Here is a 22,585-nt window from a genome sequence, read left to right on the forward strand (position 1 = left end):
GGAGAGACAGTTTAACATAATTTGTATTTCTATATATTTCATTTGGGTTGGGAAAGCACTATCATCCCATAGACTTTTGAGTTATCAAATGTCTTTCTGACATTACAAACCATACAAAGAATGTCTAAGGGAAGCAGTATAAAAAGGGTTAGTGTAGTATTTTATAGGGTTAACAATTTCCAAATGACTTGGGTGTGAGATTGAAAGTGAAGGGCGTGCTCCTGGGCAAGGGGAAAGTGTAAGAGTGGCCCTAATGCAGCATCTCATTAAAGCAAATGTCAGGATTTTCTTTTTTTTTACCATCACCTCGCTTATTCCGTAAGAGCTAAACTGTCGTTTCCAGTGAGTGTGCCGCCAAAGAGGCATTTACAAATAAATGAAAAATGTCACAATTGATTTCACTCCTCCAAGACTGCAGCGTCTCAGCTTTGTCACAAACTGTCTTTGTTGTTCTCTTTTCTTGCAGGTCCTGCTCCCGGACGTGGTCAATAGTTTTTGACGGGTTCGGGCCCTTTCCATCTCACCCAGGGTAAGCCCCCAGACAATGACCTTTCATTAATGTTGTTGTAACGTTTTTCTCTGTTTCTTTCACTCGCTGCGAATGCCTTTTCTAGCGAACAGGAAGTTGCTGCTGGTGAGGGTAAAAAAGCTAGGCAGGAAAATAAAGAGCTGGTAAAATGGCGTGGCATGCTGATAGTAGAAAGAGCATGGTATAGTTTTTAACCCTTGCCTTGTTGTTTGCCTGGGATGCACAGCTGGCAACAAAGACAGAAAATTAAAGTAACATCGCTCCTTTTTCTTGTTGGTTTACAAAGGATCGCAGAGTGCTGTGATTTTGATGACAGAATGGAACGTGGTGCATTGTTGTCACAGTTCCGTTGATGAAACCTTTTGAATGGCTATATCGGTACCTACTTGGCACGTTAGCAGGTTGCACCAGTGAGTGTTGGCATGTTTGAATTGTTGCAGCATGCATGCGGTCTGATTTCCAAGCATATGGCTTATTCCTCTGAATGTTATTTAGTAGGATTGTCTTGCCCAATATGATACTTTTAAATATATTGCTTACCATTAATGTTTGATTGAGATCTTACAGTGAAGTTTTATGTTTTGCTTTGTAAAATGTACATGCTAAGTATAGATATTTAAAGAATATCTTACAAATCGCCACATTTCTTTGTTTTGCCACGCCATACAGTAACATAAAGTAATTCATGAGGATTATAGCGTTTATTTTTTCAATGTTACGTATAGCCTAGTAATATGCCTACCATTGTTCTGCCATACTTTTTTTTGCCTTACTATGGTCATTCTACCATTTTAGTGACGTTCATCCATTTTGCAATTCCATTCTCTGCACCTGTCGCCGCCATGTTTCATGCATTTTGTACAGTGCACTATTATTGTATCAATCTGGATTGGTACATTATATGGTGCAACATTTGCTCCGGTAGAAATTAGAATTTGACATATAGGCTTGCAAACTGCATAAATATACATTGAGCCTATGTAAATGAAACATTTGTCTCATGTCACCATTGTCGCATTAAGATTCACCACATCAATGGGAGGGATATATTTCTCCTTACTCTTTCACCTCAGCTGAACTCTCCATATCTAACCGAGACAAAGGCATATTTGTAATATATGTACTGAGTGTCGTAGCGGTACGATATTCACTTGAGAGCTTATATTATGCTTTGTAGCACAGCTTCGCTATTGTTAAGTCTAATGTACACCCTTCTTATGTTCAAAGGACGTGTCTCAAGAGACTGTCTTTTCAGCCATAATGGTCTTGATGCACATTTCTTCTATCGCCTTACATGACGACGATGGGAATATATACTTTGTTGACCCTTTGATCAATCTTTTATGATTAAAAGCAGCCTATTATTTTCTTGCATATTTTTTATATCCATCATAAGCCTTTTACCTTTGTAAAGTCTTTCAAGTTGTTCTTTAAGATGATGCATTGTCATGGTAATGCAGTTAGCATATGATGATGCAGATGAGTACGGATTTATAAAAGCTTCCCAATATAAAGTTACAGCAAGTGTCTGGTCTGCTCCAATTTACTGTAGTGTCAGGCGCCTTGAAGTATCTTCCTCCAAAACCTAGTGGTAAACTAAGAAAAAAGTTAATCAAACTTGACTTACCTACAGGAACTTCTACTTGTCGCAGCTAGTATATTTCCAACTGGAGACAAGTATTGCTTTGAAATGTTTGCTACTCCAGCCCGCTTGCTCTGTACAGGTCTTTGTATGGACTGTACGTCTCTAGTAACCTTTTTCAAAGTCTCAGACCGAGGAGAATAGGTTTGCAGTCTGCAGTGTGGGAGATGTGTCTGGGAAATGGACATGGTTTGAAGATTCAGTCTCTTGGATGTTTCTACATTTAAAGTGTGGTAATGATGCATAGCCTTCACTAAGGAAGCCATGGATGTGAGCCAAGTGCTTCTGAAAGGGAGAGTGTGGGACACCTGTTGTGACCTTTCCTGCCTGACGGGCAGACGGCTGAAGGCTGAATGGGGCCCTCTGAATGAGCCAGCCTGAGCTTTTCTGACTCCAGACATTGTTGAGAAAACAGAAAGAAGGCACTGCTTTTCTTGCTGGACCTATGCAACTGGCTGCTCCTATGCCTGACACATGGATCACACATCTCAGGAAACCCAAGTTTAGATAAGCATTGATACATTTTCTCAAACAAGGCCAGTCAGTATAGCTTGCGACTAAAGCCAAGCCCAGTCAGATGTTCAAGAACGTGTTGTCGCCAAGCACCTTGGCCACCTGTAGAGAAGACATCAGTGGTGGAAAAAGTACTCAATTGTCATACTTGAGTAAAAGTATAGATACCTTAATAGAAAATTAGTCAAGTAAAAGTGAAAGTCACGCAGTAAAATAATACTAAAGGTATCTGGTTTTAAATGTACTTAGATACAGTGGTGGAAAACGTAGTCAATTGAGTAAAAGTAGATGCTATCAATCAAATTTCTTATATTAAGCAAACCAGACAGCACGGTTTTCTTTTTTTAAATGTATTTACAGAAAGTTAGGGGCAAACTCCAACACTCAGACATCATTTACAAATGCAGTATTTGTGTTTAGTGAGTTCGCCAATTCAGAGGCAGTAGGGACGACAACTTGTTATTTTGATAAGTGCGCAAATTGGACCATAGTGCTGTCCTGCCTGAGTATTCGAAATGTATTGCATGCTTTTGGGTGTCAGGGATACTGTATGGGAGTAAAAAGTACATATTTTCGTCAGGAATGTAGTGGCGTGAAAGTAAAAGTAGTCAACAATATAAAAACTCAAGTAAAGTACAGATACCCCCCAAACGATTGAATTAGTACTACAAAGTATTTTTTTACTTAGTTACTTTAAACCACTGGAAGCCATATGTATGTGTGGTGTGTGACAGATTAGCTTTATTTATTTGAGGGCACTTCTGAGATGTCAGACATTACTTAAGAGTCTGATAAGTGACATTCAGTTCCAGACAACTGTAGGCTGTTTGTATCTCAGATAGTCATTTTCATTAGAGCTAAGAAGTAGGCATGATTATCTAGGAGGACAATTTAAATAAATGTTATTTGTAATAAAAGGTCATAGGTTAAAAGCTGTATGGAAGACACGTTCCTCTCTTACTTGACTTTTCCTTTAATGTCTTCAGATGTATTTAATAACACTGAGGTTATTCAGAGGTCAGACTATCACATGTGAATTGATTTGCATAAAAACGTGCCCTGTAATTCTACTGCTCTACTGATCCAGTACTTACAAAGCTCTGATTTATCTTCTATGTCCAAATCTATTTGGTTGGTGGTTGTTGTTACTGACCATTTGCTGTAGGATCACCATAGCCACTAGTCATATCTTATCCAAAGAGACATAATTGCTAATGTGCTTCAAAGACACTGCAATCCTGAATAACTGATTCATCGTCAGATAAGTGTGGATAGATTTAAAGAACTACCATAAATAACATTGGACGTTTTTCAGACCTTAGCATAGACAGAGTTTTACTCCATTGTCACCACATATTACCATGGAGGATGAAGAGATTTCATGTGACTTTTTGCTGGCTTACACTCATAGGCTGACTCAACTTTAACTCCAGGCACTTCAAATAGCAACATTGGGGCTTTGCAGCAGACAAATACTGGAAATATGGTGTCTTTTTGTGCGTAAACAGTGGATCCCCATAGTTATTCACTTAATAGCTGGAGTGCTCCATGAATGTACAGATGACATTGTCCACCCTTTGTGGGTATGAGTTTTAGTAGACAGGCTGGAATTCAAGTTTTGCGGAAAGCTCGAGCTAAGAAGTATTTCTCTCCATTAGGGACATATAAGCCCTTTTAACATAAGCTGTAATTACGTTCATTTTTCACACCTTTATTTAAATCCATCAATCATAAATGTATTGCATTAGAGCTTTTTTGGTGCCGTTACCATCGAAATCACTTAACTGCCTCAAAATGAGAAGAAAGCAACATGCCATTGTCCCCTATATATGTCATTTGTTGTTGCATTTTCTAGGACAGCAGAGATTTTTTATTCCAGAATGCCTTTGCCTTTAAAGGGATATAAAAAAAAAGCACTACCACCACATCAACATATGTGAAATTTGCAATGCCTACTCATAATTGGGTAAAATCACACAACGCGCACCAATGATGTAATTGGAAACACTTATCTTCCTCTATCTTTGTTACTACAAAACATAGACACGCTCACTTTTCACATATGTTGATGTTGTGATGGTGCTGGAGATGATGAATATTTAGTAGATTTTTTTTGTATGGCCCTTTAAACATACAGTAAATAGTGTATCAACACTTCTAATGATGTACTTCTTTAATATTCAGAAACTTGCCTTGTTTGGCTTTTTAACCAGGCTATTTTCAGTCCTTCTGTGCAGGTATTTTTCTTCTGAACACCCTCTTATGAATAATACAAGTAGTTAAATCTCCCTAGGGGAGTATTGCTGTGCCATCACTACATACTTTGATAGAGAGACCAGCAAGCATTCTCCTTTGATGTTTTGACGAGAAGGACATTTTCCATGCTCCACTTGCTTAAACTGGCAGTTTAATGACATCTGACACTCTTAGAAAAAAGTTGGCTGTCCCTTTTTGTTCCAGGTAGAACCATTTTTGGTTCCATGTAGAACCCTCTGTGGAAAGGGTTCTACATGGAACCCAAAAGGAACCCAAAACAACAAGACTGTTTATCGGTTCTTTAATAAAAAGTTATTTCAAATATGATTTTATAAAAACATGACGTAAAGAATTCATTACAACAACCACAAAGGATTTAAGAAAAACAAACTTTCAAACGAAAGGATACTTCTTGGCATGGAAAAAACACATTTGAATAAATGTGGGTTTTGAGACTATTACGTAGGTGTCATAACCAGCCATAGAATAACTGCTTTGTTCGGTTTTGTGGATTTTGACACTTATGTAGGTGTCATAACCAGCCATAAAATAACGCAATCTATGTAACAACAGGTGTAAATATATGGGTCATGACAGTGTTATGACCATATTAGTACAGGTTATGGCAAGTTATATCAGCTGTTATGACATATTTTGACATGCTTATGACCATGTCATAAATTGTTATGAAGCTAGGTGTAAAGTGTTACCCGATTTTGTGTTTGAGTGGAAATGTTGTCAGGAAAGCATTATATTTTGAACTGTATGACAAGCCAACATCTCAGCACAATAATATTTGTAACAAAGGTTAGCTTTGCATTATAATTCATGTGACATTTCAGTTGAAGAGCAGGGAGTGCCGAGGTTACAGGTGCAATCACTAGACCCCACTACACCAGGCCTTTATCGGGCCTAGCATGACAAATAATTCAGCTGCACCTGACACTTGTGACAGCTGAGACGTTTTGCTTAGATACCCTGACAGCGCTCGTATTGAACAGAAAGGGGCATCCGCTCCATTAAGTTAGTGTAAAATGAAATGTCTAACGGCTTACTGTTATGGCTGATGGTGACAGCGGTGGGGTGTGGAGGACAACTGGGAGGATATATTGGGAGCTGAGAGGACCAATGGGAAAGAAGCAATGGGATCTCTGCCGAGGCTACGTGTCACGGGGTCCATGTGCAGATGCTCCAAAGCCATGTGACAGGATGTGACTGGGGTTGAGTATAGAAGAGGTGGGTGGTTAAGTAAAAACCTACCCAGAAACAGTAGTATGGCTACTCACTTACTTAATAAGATGATGATGATGGACGTGGTCTGACTCTGTATAGATCATTTTTGCTCCAACAGTTGGTTGCTCAGACTGTAGGTTGGCTGCTTGTTCAAGCTGTGATTCTAAAAATTCAGATTTATATGCGCATTTGTCATCGAGTTGTGAAACTGCTTGTGCTCGGACTGCATCTTTTAGAACAGTCTGGTAGACTGAGACATTCTGTGCCTTGATGGCAACTGCCTGATGCTCCATTTGGTTTAAATGGGATTATTAGATGCTAAGAGATTTGCTGGCCAGGACTACTACAATATAAAACAATCCTTTGCTTTCCATGGAAAAGGCAGGATAGACTAAATGTGAGAGATACTGAGGTTGTTTATACTAAGATTAAAGAGATTATCACCAAGTGTGCTTATTACTGTATGTCGTCCCTGTAAGTCGTCTCAAAACCATTACTGTTTAGTTCAACATTGGGTTCAGTTTAATAGAGCCTCACCAAAGTTGACCCTGGTTTCCTTTCAATACACCTTAGACAGATGCTCAGTTATTTTATAAAACACTGCTCTGTATGTAACCACACATAATTCTCCAGAGAAAGGCTAAGCAGCTTGTTCCTGCCCTGCAGTACTGTGTGGTTATCGCTTGGTTATCGGTTCTTTAATAAAAAATTAAGTGCATTATTTTTGTTACACCAGGGGCAGTTGTTCCAGCCTCACAACACTGATAACATCAGTAAACTCTACACAGGTCATCTTTACTTTTACCCCCCTTAGGAAGTGCCTGGCAGATCCTAGAGATGTCCCACGATAACTTGGCACATATCGTTAAGTGATTTACAGAAGAGAAAGGTATTTCTCAGATTTAAAGGTGTATGTAGTATTTTGATTGTGTTGGACTATCTGCGTTATATACAGTACCATTCAAAAGTTTGGTACCTACTCATTCAAGGGTTTTTCATTATTTTCACATCAAAACAAGATGTCAAAACTATGAAATAACATGTAGAATCATGTAGTAACCAAAAAAGCGTTAAACAAATCTAAATATATTTTATATTACAGATTCTTCAAAGTAGCCACCCTTTGCCTTGATGACAGCTTTGCACACTCTTGGCATAATCTCAACCAGCTTCATAAGGAATGCTTTTCCAACAGTCTTGTTGGAACAAGACTTACACAGCTTGGAGATGTGTTTTGGGTCATATTCCTGTTGAAAAACAAATGATAGTCTCACTAAGCGCAAACCAGAGTGGATGGCGTAACGCTGCAGAATGCTGTGATAGCCATGCTGGTTAAGTTTGCCTTCTAAACAAATCACCAACAGTGTCACAAGCAAAGCACCCCCACAACATCACACCTCCTCCTCCATGCTTCACGGTGGGAACCACACATGCAGAGATCATCCGTTCACCTACTCCGCGTCTCAAAAAGACAGGGAAGTTGGAACCAAAAATCGCTAATTTTGACTCATCAGACCAAAGGACAGATTTCCACCAGTCTAATGTCCAATGCTCGTGTTTCTTGGCCCAATCAAGTATTTTCTTCTTATTGGTGTCCTTTAGTAGTGGTTTCTTTGCAGCATTTCGACCATGAAGGCCTGATTCACGCAGTCTACTATGAACAGTTGATGTTGAGATGTGTCTGTTACATGAACTCTGTGAAGCATTTATTTGGGCTGCAATTTCTGAGGCTGGTAACTCTAATGAACTTATCCTCTGCAGCAGAGGTAACTTTGGGTCTTCCTTTCCTGTGGTGGTCCTCATGGGAGCCAGTTTCGTCATAGTGCTTGATGGTTTTTGCGACTGTACTTGAAGAAACTATTCCATATTGACTGACATTCATGTCTTAAATTAATGATGGACTGTGATGGGTTTTATTTAATGATGGACTGACGTTTCTGTTTGCTTATTTGAGCTGTTTTTGCCATAATATGGACTTTGGTCTTTTACCAAATAGGGCTGGCTATCTTCTGTATACCACCCTTACCTTGTCACTATACAACTGATTTGCTCAAACGCGTTAAGAAGGAAAGACATTCCACAAATTCACTTTGAACAAGGCACACCTGTTAATTGAAATGCATTGCAGGTGACTACCTCATGAAGCTAGTTGAGAGAATGCCAAGAGTTTGCAACGCTGTCATCAAGGCAAAGGGTGGCTACTTTGAAGAATCTCAAATATAAAATATATTTTGATTTGTTTAAAACTTCTCACGAGTCACCAACCCTGATCCGGTAGCACCCCCCCCTACAAGTAACTTGTAGCATCTAAATATCATTAAATCACAAGTCCAAGACACCAGATGAAAGATACAGGTCTTGTGAATAAAGCCACCATTTCAGATTTTTTAAATGTTTTACAGGGAAGACACAATATGTAAATCTATTAGCTAACCACGTTAGCAAAGGACACGATTTTTTTACTCCCAATAGTTTTTTCCTGCGTCAGTAGCTATCACTAATTCGACTAAATAAAAATATATATAGCCACTAACCAAGAAACAACTTCATAAGATGACAGTCTGATAACATATTTATGGTATAGCATAGTTTTTTTTTGGAAAAATGTGCATTTTTCAGGTATAAATCACAGTTCTACATTGCAGCTGCAATCTGAAATAGTGCTGACCTAGCCAGAACAATTACAGAGACCAACGTCATATAACGAATTACTCATCTTAAAACATTTCAGAAAAATACACAGCGTACAGATATTGAAAGCCCAACATCTGGTGAATCCAAACAATATTTCAGATTTATTAAATGTTTTATAACGAAAACAAAATGTAGCGCTAAATTAGCATAGCTATACCAGGCAGATTCGGCTAGGCGCCCACGGCCAGTTCACATGCACAACAGATATGATATAACATCGTAAATTGGGTCTTACTATGGCTGATCTTTCATCAGAATGTTGATCAAAGTGTCCTTTGTCAAGATGAGTCGTTGGTTCCGTTCAGAATTGTTCCTTTCCCACTCCATTTAGCACAGGTACTGGTCGAGTGGCACGGATCTCTCAAACGTAAATAAAATCAGACAACGGAACACCACAAAACTCCCGAAAAAATTCAAATAATCTGATTAAACTATATTGAAAAAACATACATTACGATGATCTGGTCACATGTATCAAACAAACTTCGAGACGGAGATAGTTTTCATCCATAATGGCCGCACAACAGAAGACAATCGCAGCTACAAGTCGCACGATTTAGAGAACCGGAAGTTGTCGGTCACGCCAAAGAATTAGCTCTCATTTCACGTCAGTCCCAGATAAACAAGATATTTTTCCTCTGACGTCCTCTTGACACCCAGAGGAAGGCCAATGAGGTGTGTTTCGGGTCATAGGGGGCACGACCATATATAGGCAGAGAGTTGAAGCTGGCATACACATCTTGCTTTTTTCTTCTTGGTCATGGAAAGTGCTGTCAAATGACTTCTGTATCACTCAGAGACAAAATTGAAACGGTTTTAGAAACTAGAGATTGTTTTCTTTCCAATGGTATTATTTATATGCATATAGTAAGAGCAATAATTGAATAAGAGGCAGTTTAATCTGTAGAGCAAATTATGCTAATGGGAAAATAGCACCCCCTGTATTCTCAAGAAGTTAACACTTTTTTGGTTAATACATGATTCACATGTGTTATTTCAAAGTTATGATATCTTCAATATTGTTCTACAATGTAGAAAATAGTAAAAATAAAGAAAAATCCTTGAAAGAGTAGGTGTGTCCAAACGCTTGACTGGTACTGTATATCGTATCGTTTTAAAAATAACACAAAATTATTTTAGCATTATTTGACTGTACCTACACCAGAACTCCAGTATTTGTTCTTCATTTCTTATTCTCCATCTTCTTTTTAAATAGGGAGCTAATTTGTTTTCATCACTTTTATTTCCATGACTGATCAAAACTCTCTCTTGTCCCTCTGCAGCAGACATATGGTAAGCAATATGTTTGGAACACGAAATTGCAATAAAATCACAATATCAAATCGCAATACATATAGAATCGTGAGAATCGCATACATATCGTATCGGCACCAAAATATTGTGATAATATCTTACCGTGAGGTCCACGGCGATTCCCAGCCCTAGACATTACAGCAGTTGAAGTCTTAAGTGATGACTAATTTCTGTATAATTTTACTCTCATCATCCATAAATTATCAGGTTGGAGTGTGATTTAAAACTGCATTAATTAGAAATTAACCTTACAATGACATTAATGATTGGACACTGCCTGTCTCTCATACTGTAGATTTATTTTAATTGCAGTTGCATTGGCAGTAATTGTCTAAGTGGAAAAAGTCAACCCAATTGTCTGATGATAGTTGATCAGAATTTGTTGAATCTTCTGTAATGTACTTTCCTGCAACCAGATATACATTTGGGAATAATTGAGTATTAAATGCATGATTGAATAGATTGAACGACATTTAGCAATGACTTTTGGAAAACATTTAATAGGCCTATGTTTGTAATAATGACGTGTGCACAAATCTATATAATTACTTGGCTCCATGTACACAGCATCACAATGTGACATGTTTCCCTCAAGGATATGAGACCATTCTCACAATAAAATTGCTTTTGTATAAATGTTTAGGCTAGTAGCACTCAATTACCATGCTCAACATGTCTGGAGGCCATTATCGAAGAATGGGTCTCAAATGAAAACAGTCCCAGTCTCATTTGTGCACGTATCATTCTTTGACGCCCTGGTTTGTTTTTGTTCAGTTTAATGGGAAATGGGAATATGTAATGGAAATGTAACTCTTAGGAGTGCCCTAGATTTTCTCCCGTCAGGGTGCATTACTGTTACTTAGGTTTTCCGTGGCAGTGACACTTATTTAAAACCACTTGAATGTCAATCAAGAAACAATGGAAACATTCCCCCTATTACTGCTTTTACAGGTGTGTGTGGTTCAAATACGGTAGCTGTCTTGAAATCTCTGACAGGAACAAAAGGATCATAAGAGTGTCATTTTTAGGGAACAGTAGTTTTCCATATCAAAACGATCACAGTATCAACGTTTGTTTTTCCATAGAGGAAATGTTGAGTACCCTGCAGGACTGAGTGTCCATTAAGACAGGACATTTGTTTTAACAGTTTCCTCCCAATTAGAACATTTCTTACCTGCATTCCGCATGCTTTTGCAAAATATAATAGAACAATACTCTCTATAGCATACAAAACATTGTCTATGCAGTATGCATGTTATTTCCTTGACAACAGTGATATTACACAATAGTGGGCTGTTGTTGAAGTGTAAACATTACCATTGATACATGGACATTGATGTAACCATGAAGGATGTTACTTGGAAACATGCACATCACACAATATCTGGAAGATGATCAGTAGATAAATGTAATGTGAACACATCTTGACATTCAATTGGAGCTCCTTGCTCACTTGTCTTTCAGCTTTGCATTAATGACATCCATCTGTTTTCTCCACCGTGATGTCATAAATGCATGTGGTTTTCATAAATGCACACTCCAATATGCCTGATATCTGTAATGCTTTAATGTTCCCAATATGTTAAAGGTACTGGTTATCATATTTATCGCCATTGAACTGATGTGACCTATCTATGCCATCTTATACATTACAGTGCATCTTTATGTAGACACGAGGCAGTTGTATCTTGAGGCCGGATTTTTTCTGTACCTACAGATGAAGTCGGAAGTTTACATACACCTTAACCAAATACATTTAAACTCAGTTTTTCACAATTCCTGACATTTATTCCAAGTAAAAATTCCCTGTCTTAGGTAAGTTAGGATCACCACTTTATTTTAAGAATGTGAAATGTCAGAATAATAGTAGAGAGAATGATTTATTTCAGCTTTCATTTCTTTCATCACATTCCCAGTGGGTCAGAAGTTTACATGCACTCAATTATTATTTGGTAGCATTGCCTTTAAAATGTTTAACTTGGGTCAAACGTTTCGGGTAGCCTTCCACAAGCTTCCCACAATAAGTTGGGTGAATTTTGGCCCATTCCTCCTGATAGAGCTGGTGTAACTGAGTCAGGTTTGTAGGCCTCCTTGCTCGCACACGCTTTTTCAGTTCTGTCCACACATTTTCTATGGGATTGAGGTCAGGGCTTTGTGATGGCCACTCCAATACCTTGACTTTGTTGTACTTAACCCATTTTGCCACAACTTTGGAAGTATGCTTGGGGTCATTGTCCATTTGGAAGACCCATTTGCGACCTAGGTTTAACTTCCTGACTGATGTCTTGAGATGTTGCTTCAAGATATCCACATAATTTTCCTCCATCATGATGCCATCAATTTTTTGAAGTGCACAAGTCCCTCCTGTAGCAAAGAACCCCAACAACTTGATGCTGCCACCCCCTGTAACGGTTGTCGTCTGGAGGAGAAGAAGAGGACCAAGGTGCAGCGTGGTAATTGTTCATCTTGTTTAATGAAGGTGAACACTCAAAATACAAAAACAACAAATGTGAAAAACCGAAACAGTACTGTCTGGTGCAGACACACAAAGACAGAAAACAACCACCCACAAAACCCAACACAAAACAGGCTACCTAAATATGGTTCCCAATCAGAGACAATGACTAACACCTGCCTCTGATTGAGAACCATATCAGGCCAAACACAGAAATAGAAAAACATAGATAAACAAACATAGACTGCCCACCCCAACTCACGCCCTGACCATACTAAATAAAAACAAAAACAAAGGAAATAAAGGTCAGAACGTGACACCCCCGTTCTTCACGGTTGGGATGGTGTTCTTCAGCTTGCAAGCCTCCCCCTTTTTCCTCCAAACATAATGATGATCATTATGGCAAAACAGTTCCATTTTTGTTTCATCAGACCAGAGGACATTTCTCCAAAAAGTACGATCTTTGTCCGCATGTGCAGTTGCAAACCGTAGTCTGGCTTTTTTATGGTGGTTTTGGAGCAGTGGCTTCTTCCTTGCTGAGCGGCCTTTCAGGTTATGTCGATATAGGATTCGTTTTACTGTGGATATAGATACTTTTGTACCTGTTTCTTCCAGCATCTTCATATGGTCCTATGCTGTTATTCTGTAATTGATTTGCACTTTTCGCACCAAGTATGTTCATCTCTAGGAGATAGAACGCGTCTCCTTCCTGAGCGGTATGACGGTTGCGTGGTCCCATGGTGTTTATACTTGCGTACTATTGTTTGTACAGATGAACGTGGTACCTTCAGGTGTTTGGAAATTGCTCCCAATGATGAACCAGACTTGTGGAGGTCTACAATTTTTTTTCTGGGGTCTTGGCTGATTTCTTTTGATTTTCCAATGATGTCAAACAAAGAGGCACTGAGTTTGAAGGTAGGCCTTGAAATACATCCACAGTATGTAAACTTCCGACTTCAACTGTAAATGTATTTTTTCAGCACAAGACAGAGTGAGCTGCATTTATTGATTGTGGGGGGGATTTGATGCTGAAAGACTCCTGCTCAGATGTCCCATGAGGCTTTTCAATGGATTACTATGAATTACAAGCTGTTTCCTCATGATGGATAGTTCTGCTTACAATTTACAAGTCAATGTCCAGAGATAACACTGAGAGTTTTTGGAGTATTGCTGCAAATGCTCTCTCCTTCAACATGAGAATTATGAGAGAGGTTTCCTACCAGAGTCAACCATTTAAGTCACCTGGCTAGTGTGAGTCAGTTTAGTTTTCATTGTTCTATTGGAAATTGATAGATTTAGGTCACAAAAAATGATGCATATCTTAAAAGTTATCACATTTATGTAGCTAAGTCTGTTTCATTAAGGTAATGGCAAGTGTTTGTTCAAAGGTCCAATGCAGCAGTTTTGATCTAAATATCAAATCATTGCTGGGTAACAAAATCATATCAAATCAAATTGTATTGGTCACATACAAATGGCTAGCAGATGTTATTGCGAGTGTAGCGAAATGCTTGTGCTTCTAGTTCCGACAGTGCAGCAATATCTAACAAGTAATATCTAACAATTCCACAACAAATACCTAATGGAATAAGGAATGGAATGGAATAAGAATATATAAATCTAAATATATGGATGAGCAATGACAGAGTGGCACAGGCTAAGATGCAGTAGATACTATAGAATACACTACATACTGTACATATGAGATGAGCAGTATAAAATATGTAAACATTATTAAAGTGGTATTATTAAAGTGACTAGTGTTCCATTTATTAAAGTGGCCAATGATTTCAAGTCTGTATGTAGGTAGCAGCCTCTCTGTGCTGGTGACGGCTGTTTAACAGTCTGATGGCCTTGAGATAGAAGCTGTTTTTCAGTCTCTCGGTCCCAGCTTTGATGCACCTGTACTGACCTCGCCTTCTGTGTGGTAGCGGGGTGAACAGGCAGTGGCTCGGGTGGTTGTTGTCCTTGATGATATTTTTAGCATCCTGTGACATCGGGTACTGCAGGTGTCCTGGAGGGCAGGTAGTTTGCCCCCGGTGATGCGTTGTGCAGACCGCACACCCTCTGGAGAGCCCTGCGTTTGTGGGCGGTGCAGTTGCCGTACCAGGCAGTGATACAGCCCGACAGGATGCTCTCAATTGTGCATCTGTAAAAGTTTGTGAGGTTTTTAGGTGTCCCGTCGATGTGGATAGGGGGGTGCTCCCTCTGCTGTTTCCTGAAGTCCACGATCATCTTGTTTGTTTTGCTGTTGAGTGAGAGTTTATTTTCCTGACACCACACTCCGAGAGCCCTCACCTACTCCCTGTAGGCTGTCTCGTCATCATTGGTGATCAAGCCTACCACTGTTGTGTCGTCTGCAAACTTGATGATTGAGTTGGAGGCGTGCATGGCCACACAGTCATGGGTGAACAGGGAGTACAGGAGGGGGCTGAGCACGCACCCACCTGGGGGTGGCCCGTCAGGAAGTCCAGGACCCAATTGCACAGGGCGGGGTTGAGACTTAGGGCCTCAAACTTAATGATGAGCATGGAGGGTACTATGGTGTGTAATGCTGAGCTATAGTCAATGAACAGCATTCTTACATAGGTATTCCTCTTGTCCAGATGTGATAGGACAGTGTGCAGTGTGATGGCAATTACATCGTCTGTGGACCTATTGGGGTGGTAAGCAAATTGAAGTGGGACTAGGGTGACAGGTAAGGTGGAGGTGATATGATCCTTGACTAGTCTCTCAGAGCACTTTGTGATGACAGAAGTGAGTGCTATGGGTCGATAGTCCTTTAGTTCAGTTACCTTTGCATTCTTGGGTACAGGAACAATGGTGGCCATCTTGAAGCATGTGGGGACAGCAGACTGGGATAAAGTATGCGGCTAGGGATGCCGAGGGTTAACACGTTTAAATGTCTTACTCACGTCGGCCACAGAGAAGGAGAGCCCACAGTCCTTGGTAGCGGGCCGCGTCGGGGGCACTGTATTTTCCTCAAAGCGGGCAAAGAAGGTGTTTAGTTTGTCTGGAAGCAAGACTTCTGTGTCCGTGACGTGGCTGGTTTTCCTCTTGTAGTCCATGATTGTCTGTAGACCCTGCCACATATGTCTCGTGTCTGAGCCGTTGAATTGCATCTCCACTTTGTCTCTGTACCGACATTTTGCTTGTTTGATTGCCTTGCGGAGGGAATAACTACATTGTTTATATTTTCCCAGTCGTCTTTCCATGGTTAAATGCGGTGGTTCGCACTTTCAGTTTTGCGCGAAAGCCGCCATCTATCCATGGTTTCTGGTTAGGGTAGGTTTTAATAGTCACAGTGGGTACAACATCTCCTATACATTTCCTTATGAACTCACTCACTGAATCAGCGTACACGTCAATATTATTCTCTGAGGCTACTAGGAACATATCCCAGTCCACGTGATAAAACAATCTTGATGTGTGGATTCCGATTGGTCAGACCAGCGTTGAATAGTCCTAAGCATGGGTAATTCCTGTTTGAGTTTCTGCCTATAGGAAGGGAGGAGCAAAATGGAGTCATGGTCAGATTTGCCGAAAGGAGGATGGGGGAGGGCCTTGTAAGCATTGCGGAGGTTAGCGTAGCAATGGTCCAGTGTTTTTCCAGTGCGAGTGCTACAGTCGATATGCTGATTTCAGGTAGCCTTGTTCTCAAATTTTCTTTGTTGAAATCCCAACTGCAATAAATGCAGCCTCAGGATATATAGTTTCCAGTTTGCATAAAGTCCAGTGAAATTCCTTGAGGGCCGTCGTGGTATCGGCTTGAGGGGGGATATACATGGCTGTGACAATTACCGAAGATACTTCTCTTTGGAGATAATACGGTCGGTGTTTGATTGTGAGGAATTCTAGGTCAGGTGAACAAAAGGACTTGAGTTCCTGTATGTTGTTACAATTACACCATGAGTCGTTAATCATGAAACATACACCCCTGCCCTTCTTCTTCCCGGAGAGGTGTTTATTCCTGTCAGCGCAACGGATTGAGAAGCCAGGTGGCTGTACCGACTCCGACAGCATATCCCGAGAGAGCCATGTTTCCGTAAAACAGAGTATGTTACAATCCCTGATGTCTCTCTGGAAAGCAACCCTTGCCCTGATTTAGTCAACCTTGTTATCTAGGTACTGGACATTAGCGAGTAATATACAATTAAGTGCCTTACTGTGATTGTTTTCAATTAAAATTGTAAAAAATATGCCAAAATTGCTTCTTAGCAAAGAGTAATTTCTCAAGCAAGAATTTTGCTAGGACTGTCTGGGAACTCTCTTATTGGTCTGAGGACTGTCTGGGAACTCTCTTATTGCTGATGTCACCAGGCAGGCCAAAACTCCATCCCACAGAATCAGGCTGAAATTTTAGGCAATCTTTTCAAAGAGCTCTTACACTAAAAGGGCATTATCATAATTTTCACAATTTCACAGTATTACTCCAATCTCCTAGTGCGGAAATATACATTGATTATACCAAACATTAGGAACACCCTCCTAATATTGGGTTGCACCACCCGGTGCCAGGTGCTCCTGGTAGCTTCTACCATACCCCATTCAAAGGCACTTACTTTGTGTCATGTCCATTCACCCTCTGAATGACACACATACACAATCCATGTCTCAATTGTCTCAAGGCTTAAAAATCCTTCTTTAACTTGTCTCCCCTTTTGGATTTAACAAGTGACATCAATAAGGGATCATAGTTTTCACCTGGATTCTCCTGGTCAGCCTATGTCATGGAAAGAGCAGGTGTTCTTAATGTTTGGTATACTCAGTGTATATAAAACACAGGCAGGGCTGTAACCAGGGCTTGAGTTTTAGTGATGTCCGGAAGGGATTTTTTATTTATTTCTATGCACTAAAAACAACTTAAATTGTGACAACAAAATAATAACTCAGCTTATAAGCAATTTATACCAGACTTGATACATATCAATCAAACAGAATTGATTAAAAATAGACACTTACAAACAAATGCAAGAACATGTTTTAGTTTAATACAATATGCAAAAATAAATAAAAAGGAAATCCCCTCTCCCACCTCCTGTTTGAACTGGTAATTGAACCGCATGCAGAAATAATTAGACAGGACCCAAACGTAACAGGTACCAGTATTGGTAAACATGAATATAAACTAAACTTATTGACAGATCATTTCCTAATATACCTGACCAATACTGAAAACTCAATGCCCCCTTTGCAACAATACATTTTTTTCAGAATATTCAAAAATCTCAGGATATAAAATTTACGTGGAAAAAACTAAATAATGGTAATAGAAAAAAGACAAAGAATAACTCACAAATATATAAGTATACTTGTTTATATGGGAAAATAAAATGTATATGATAAAAAGGAAAATGTTACATCTTCCTCAGTCTGAGTTTAAACTTCCAACTCGCTACCCAAGGCTTTTACTTGCAACATATACAGTGGGGAGAACAAGTATTTGATACACTGCCGATTTTGCAGGTTTTCCTACTTACAAAGCATGTAGAGGTCTGTAATTTTTATCATAGGTACACTTCAACTATGAGAGACGGAATCTAAAACAAAAATCCAGAAAATCACATTGTATGATTTTTAAGTAATTCATTTGCATTTTATTGCATGACATAAGTATTTGATACATCAGAAAAGCAGAACTTAATATTTGGTACAGAAACCTTTGTTTGCAATTACAGAGATCATACGTTTCCTGTAGTTCTTGACTAGGTTTGCACACACTGCAGCAGGGATTTTGGCCCACTCCTCCCTACAGATCTTCTCCAGATCCTTCAGGTTTCGGGGCTGTCGCTGGGCAATACGGACTTTCAGCTCCCTCCAAAGATTTTCTATTGGGTTCAGGTCTGGAGACTGGCTAGGCCACTCCAGGACCTTGAGATGCTTCTTACGGAGCCACTCCTTAGTTGCCATGGCTGTGTGCTTTGTGTCGTTGTCATGCTGGAAGACCCAGCCACGACCCATCTTCAATGCTCTTACTGAGGGAAGGAGGTTGTTGGCCAAGATCTCGCGATACATGGCCCCATCCATCCTCCCCTCAATACGGTGCAGTCGTCCTGTCCCCTTTGCAGAAAAGCATCCCCAAAGAATGATGTTTCCACCTCCATGCTTCACGGTTGGGATGGTGTTCTTGGGGTTGTACTCATACTTCTTCTTCCTCCAAACACAGCGAGTGGAGTTAGACCAAAAAGCTCTATTTTTGTCTCATCAGACCACATGACCTTCTCCCATTCCTCCTCTGGATCATCCAGATGGTCATTGGCAAACTTCAGACGGGCCTGGACATGCACTGGCTTAAGCAGGGGGACCTTGCGTGCGCTGCAGGATTTTAATCCATGACGGCGTAGTGTGTTACTAATGGTTTTCTTTGAGACTGTGGTCCCAGCTCTCTTCAGGTCATTGACCAGGTCCTGCCGTGTAGTTCTGGGCTGATCCCTCACCTTCCTCATGATCATTGATGCCCCACGAGGTGAAATCTTGCATGGAGCCCCAGACCGAGGGTGATTGACCGTCATCTTGAACTTCTTCCATTTTCTAATAATTGCGCCAACAGTTGTTTCCTTCTCACCAAGCTGCTTGCCTATTGTCCTGTAGCCCATCCCAGCCTTGTGCAGGTCTACAATTTTATCCCTGATGTCCTTACACAGCTCTCTGGTCTTGGCCATTGTGGAGAGGTTGGAGTCTGTTTGATTGAGTGTGTGGACAGGTGTCTTTTATACAGGTAACGAGTTCAAACAGGTGCAGTTAATACAGGTAATGAGTGGAGAACAGGAGGGCTTCTTAAAGAAAAACTAACAGGTCTGTGAGAGCCGGAATTCTTACTGGTTGGTAGGTGATCAAATACTTATGTCATGCAATAAAATGCAAATTAATTATTTAAAAATCATACAATGTGATTTTCTGGATTTTTGTTTTAGATTCCGTCTCTCACAGTTGAAGTGTACCTATGATAAAAATGACAGACCTCTACATGCTTTGTAAGTAGGAAAACCTGCAAAATCGGCAGTGTATCAAATACTTGTTCTCCCCACTGTAGTTAAAAACACTGAAGAGGAACGATGGGTACATATTGAAGATGCACACGCTCATCCCCAGAATCTTTTTACCTGTCTATTTTCAGAGGATGAAGCTAAGAACATTAACAACTTCATAGTTAAGAACACAGTAACAATATGGAAGAAAATGAAGCGTAATCTACAAGAACCAATATCACTCGCTAAAAACACAACCCTATGGAACAATCCTTGGATAGCTTTTCAGAATTTACAGATAAATTGGTCCACATGGAAAACTAAAGGCATAGAAACCATAAATGACTTGGTAACTGGAAATTAAAAAGCAATTTTGGACTGACCAATGTAGATATTTTAAAATATGTGCAATTAAAAAATTACATATCACGAAATGTAGATTTTAAATATTTTGTACATCAGAGCAACCTTGAGATGATCTTATTTGAGTCAGAAAAGGATGTTAATATGATAGGTAAGATATACAAAACCTTGCAGAGAGAATATCCAACTGACAATATCTTAGAAAAAAATATAAACTATTGGAACCAAGACTTGAAAATAATTGATGTTGGCACAAGATGAAGAGAATGTTGGAGCTTAACTAACGAAATTACAGTTAACAAAAATGTACACTTAATCCAGTATAAACAAGTCTATAGTAGAGACAAAATTCACAAATTCCACAGCAGAACAGTAGAATCAAGTCTTAAGTGTAAAAGTAACAATGACTCAATAATCCATGCTTTCTGTGAATGCTGTAAAGTTGAACAATTACGGGAGCAGCTAGAAATTGGCTGTCAGAAGTATTACAGTGTAAACATACTTTCATTCCGTCTGTCTATATATTTCAAAGCATGGCATATGTGGGTGTAGTGAGATACCAAATTGGCTGGACGATTCTGTTCTCATCACTCATCTTGAAAAAACATATACTAAAAACGTGGAAATCAATACATTCGCCATTATTAACACAATGGAAAAATCTAATGACTTATTATTGAAATATTGAAATAACATGGGCGAATTAGAAAATTGGTACAATTATTTAAGGCCATGTGGCAAACAATAATGTAGGCACTAGGGATGGGGGGGTATGAACATGCGGGTCTGGGCAGATTAGATGTAGTCGTTGTGTGTGCGTCTGTAAATTGTTTTTCGTATGTGTATGTTTTGTATTTGGTGTGAAAAAAATATTTAAAATAAACATTAATTTATCGCATTCACATGAATTATTACAATTTTACTTACGATACTGTATTAATATTAGTGATGTAGTGGTAAAAAAATAGTGGGTAATGGGTAAACTAAAGTCCATTGGATGATTGAGATAAGACGAACAACCACCGATATAAACCGGTATAAACTATATTGTTTGCTTTTTGATTGCATTTTAATGTAGGCCTATAGGGAAGATAGGGCATGTGGAGATGTTTATATTTAAACATATCTTTTTTGTGGGGGCGGGGTTCCTAACTTGTTTGATAAGATTAGTACAGATTTTCTCAGAGGACCCCACATGGGGCCCTAACCCCAAGTGTGGGAACCACTGTACTAACCTCTCTCTCTGCTTGCTTCCTCTCTTTCTCTCTGTCTCCTGTTTCTTCCTGCCTCAGCCTCATCACTGAGTGCCACATCACTGTCTGGCTCACTAGCCTACTCTCTGTAAAGCAAAGTTATTATGAAAACTTAGTAGCCTATTTTTCCTCCAGCCTAAGGTAGGTTCTGTTTAATGTGAGCTTCTTACTTCATCCTTCCAGCTGGCTAAGTAATACTAGCCAGAGCCCTTCAACGTTACTGCAATAGAAGTCTCTGCCGGCAGCTAGCCACCTGACTGACTGACATCTATAAGTGACTATTTACCAGTTGTGTACTCATTCTCAGAGTGTTGTTTTTTGTTTGTTTGGGGGATGTCTGTAGACACGTCAGGAGTCGCGGGATGGTTAAAATGGCCTTTTGTCCGGCATCTCGCAAACACACTGTCAGCAGCATCTTTAGTTGCCTACTCGAGCCGACTCCGAACTGGGGTAGTTAGTTTCACATCTCAGGCCATCGGCCTGTGCTGCGAGAGGGCGGAATAAGCCGTTTTGGAGAGTGGTAAAAGTACTGCTAAAAAGGCAAATCTGGGGTGACAGGCGAACATAACGACCAAACAAACCAATGTTCATGAATCCAGCCATTCGACTAGAGGTAGGCGCGATTAGAATATAAGCGTTCTGAGCTTTGATCAACGCTGGGAGCAATATTTAGATGTTGACCCGTAATTGATTGTCTTTGTGTACAAAATATATATATTTTAAAAAATTAACAAGGTTCCGCACCTGAGTGTCCTCATGCAGTTACGGCCCTGAACACCAGAAAATGTAGTTTTTGACTGCACTTCAAGAACCACACGTCAGTGATATTTTACGTCAATTTATTTTGTCATTTTACATCAATAGGCCTATAGTGCATTCGGAAATATTCAGACTCCATGACTTTTTTCACATTTTGTTACGTTTCAGCCCTATTCTAAAATGGATTTAAAAAGTAAAATCCTCATCATTCTACACCCAATACCTCATAATGACAAAGTAAAAACACGTTTTTTTTTTGTGTGCAAATTTATGAAAACTGAAATATCACATTTACATAAGGATTCAGACCCTTTACTTAGTACTTTGTTGAAGCACCTTTGGCAGAGATTACAGCCTCAAGTCTTCTTGGGTATGACGCTACAAGCTTGGCACACCTGTATTTGGGGAGTTCCTCCCGTTCTTCTCTGCAGATCCTCTCAAGCGCTGTCAGGTTGGATGGGGAACATCGCTGCACGGCTATTTTCATGTCTCTCCACAGATGTTCGATCAGGTTCAAGTCCGGGCTCTGGCTGGGTCACTCAAGGACATTCAGAGACCTGTCCCGAAGCCACTCCTGCATTGTCTTGACTGTTTGCTTAGGGTCGT

At 39.7% G+C, this 22,585-nt stretch overlaps 1 protein-coding gene across 1 annotated transcript in view; it reads left to right on the forward strand.

Annotated features, from left to right (window-relative positions):
* Positions 1 to 449: 449 nt before the first annotated feature.
* Positions 450 to 22,585, forward strand: part of LOC139541191 (inactive N-acetylated-alpha-linked acidic dipeptidase-like protein 2) — a 340,439-nt gene continuing 318,303 nt past the window's right edge. Inside the window, exon 1 of the mRNA XM_071345568.1 lies at positions 450 to 529. The gene's annotated coding sequence lies outside the window, so the exon portion shown is untranslated. The remainder of the gene's footprint in view (positions 530 to 22,585) is intronic.

The sequence above is a fragment of the Salvelinus alpinus genome, chromosome 16 (assembly GCF_045679555.1).
Source record: "Salvelinus alpinus chromosome 16, SLU_Salpinus.1, whole genome shotgun sequence".
Lineage (NCBI taxonomy): Eukaryota > Metazoa > Chordata > Actinopteri > Salmoniformes > Salmonidae > Salvelinus > Salvelinus alpinus.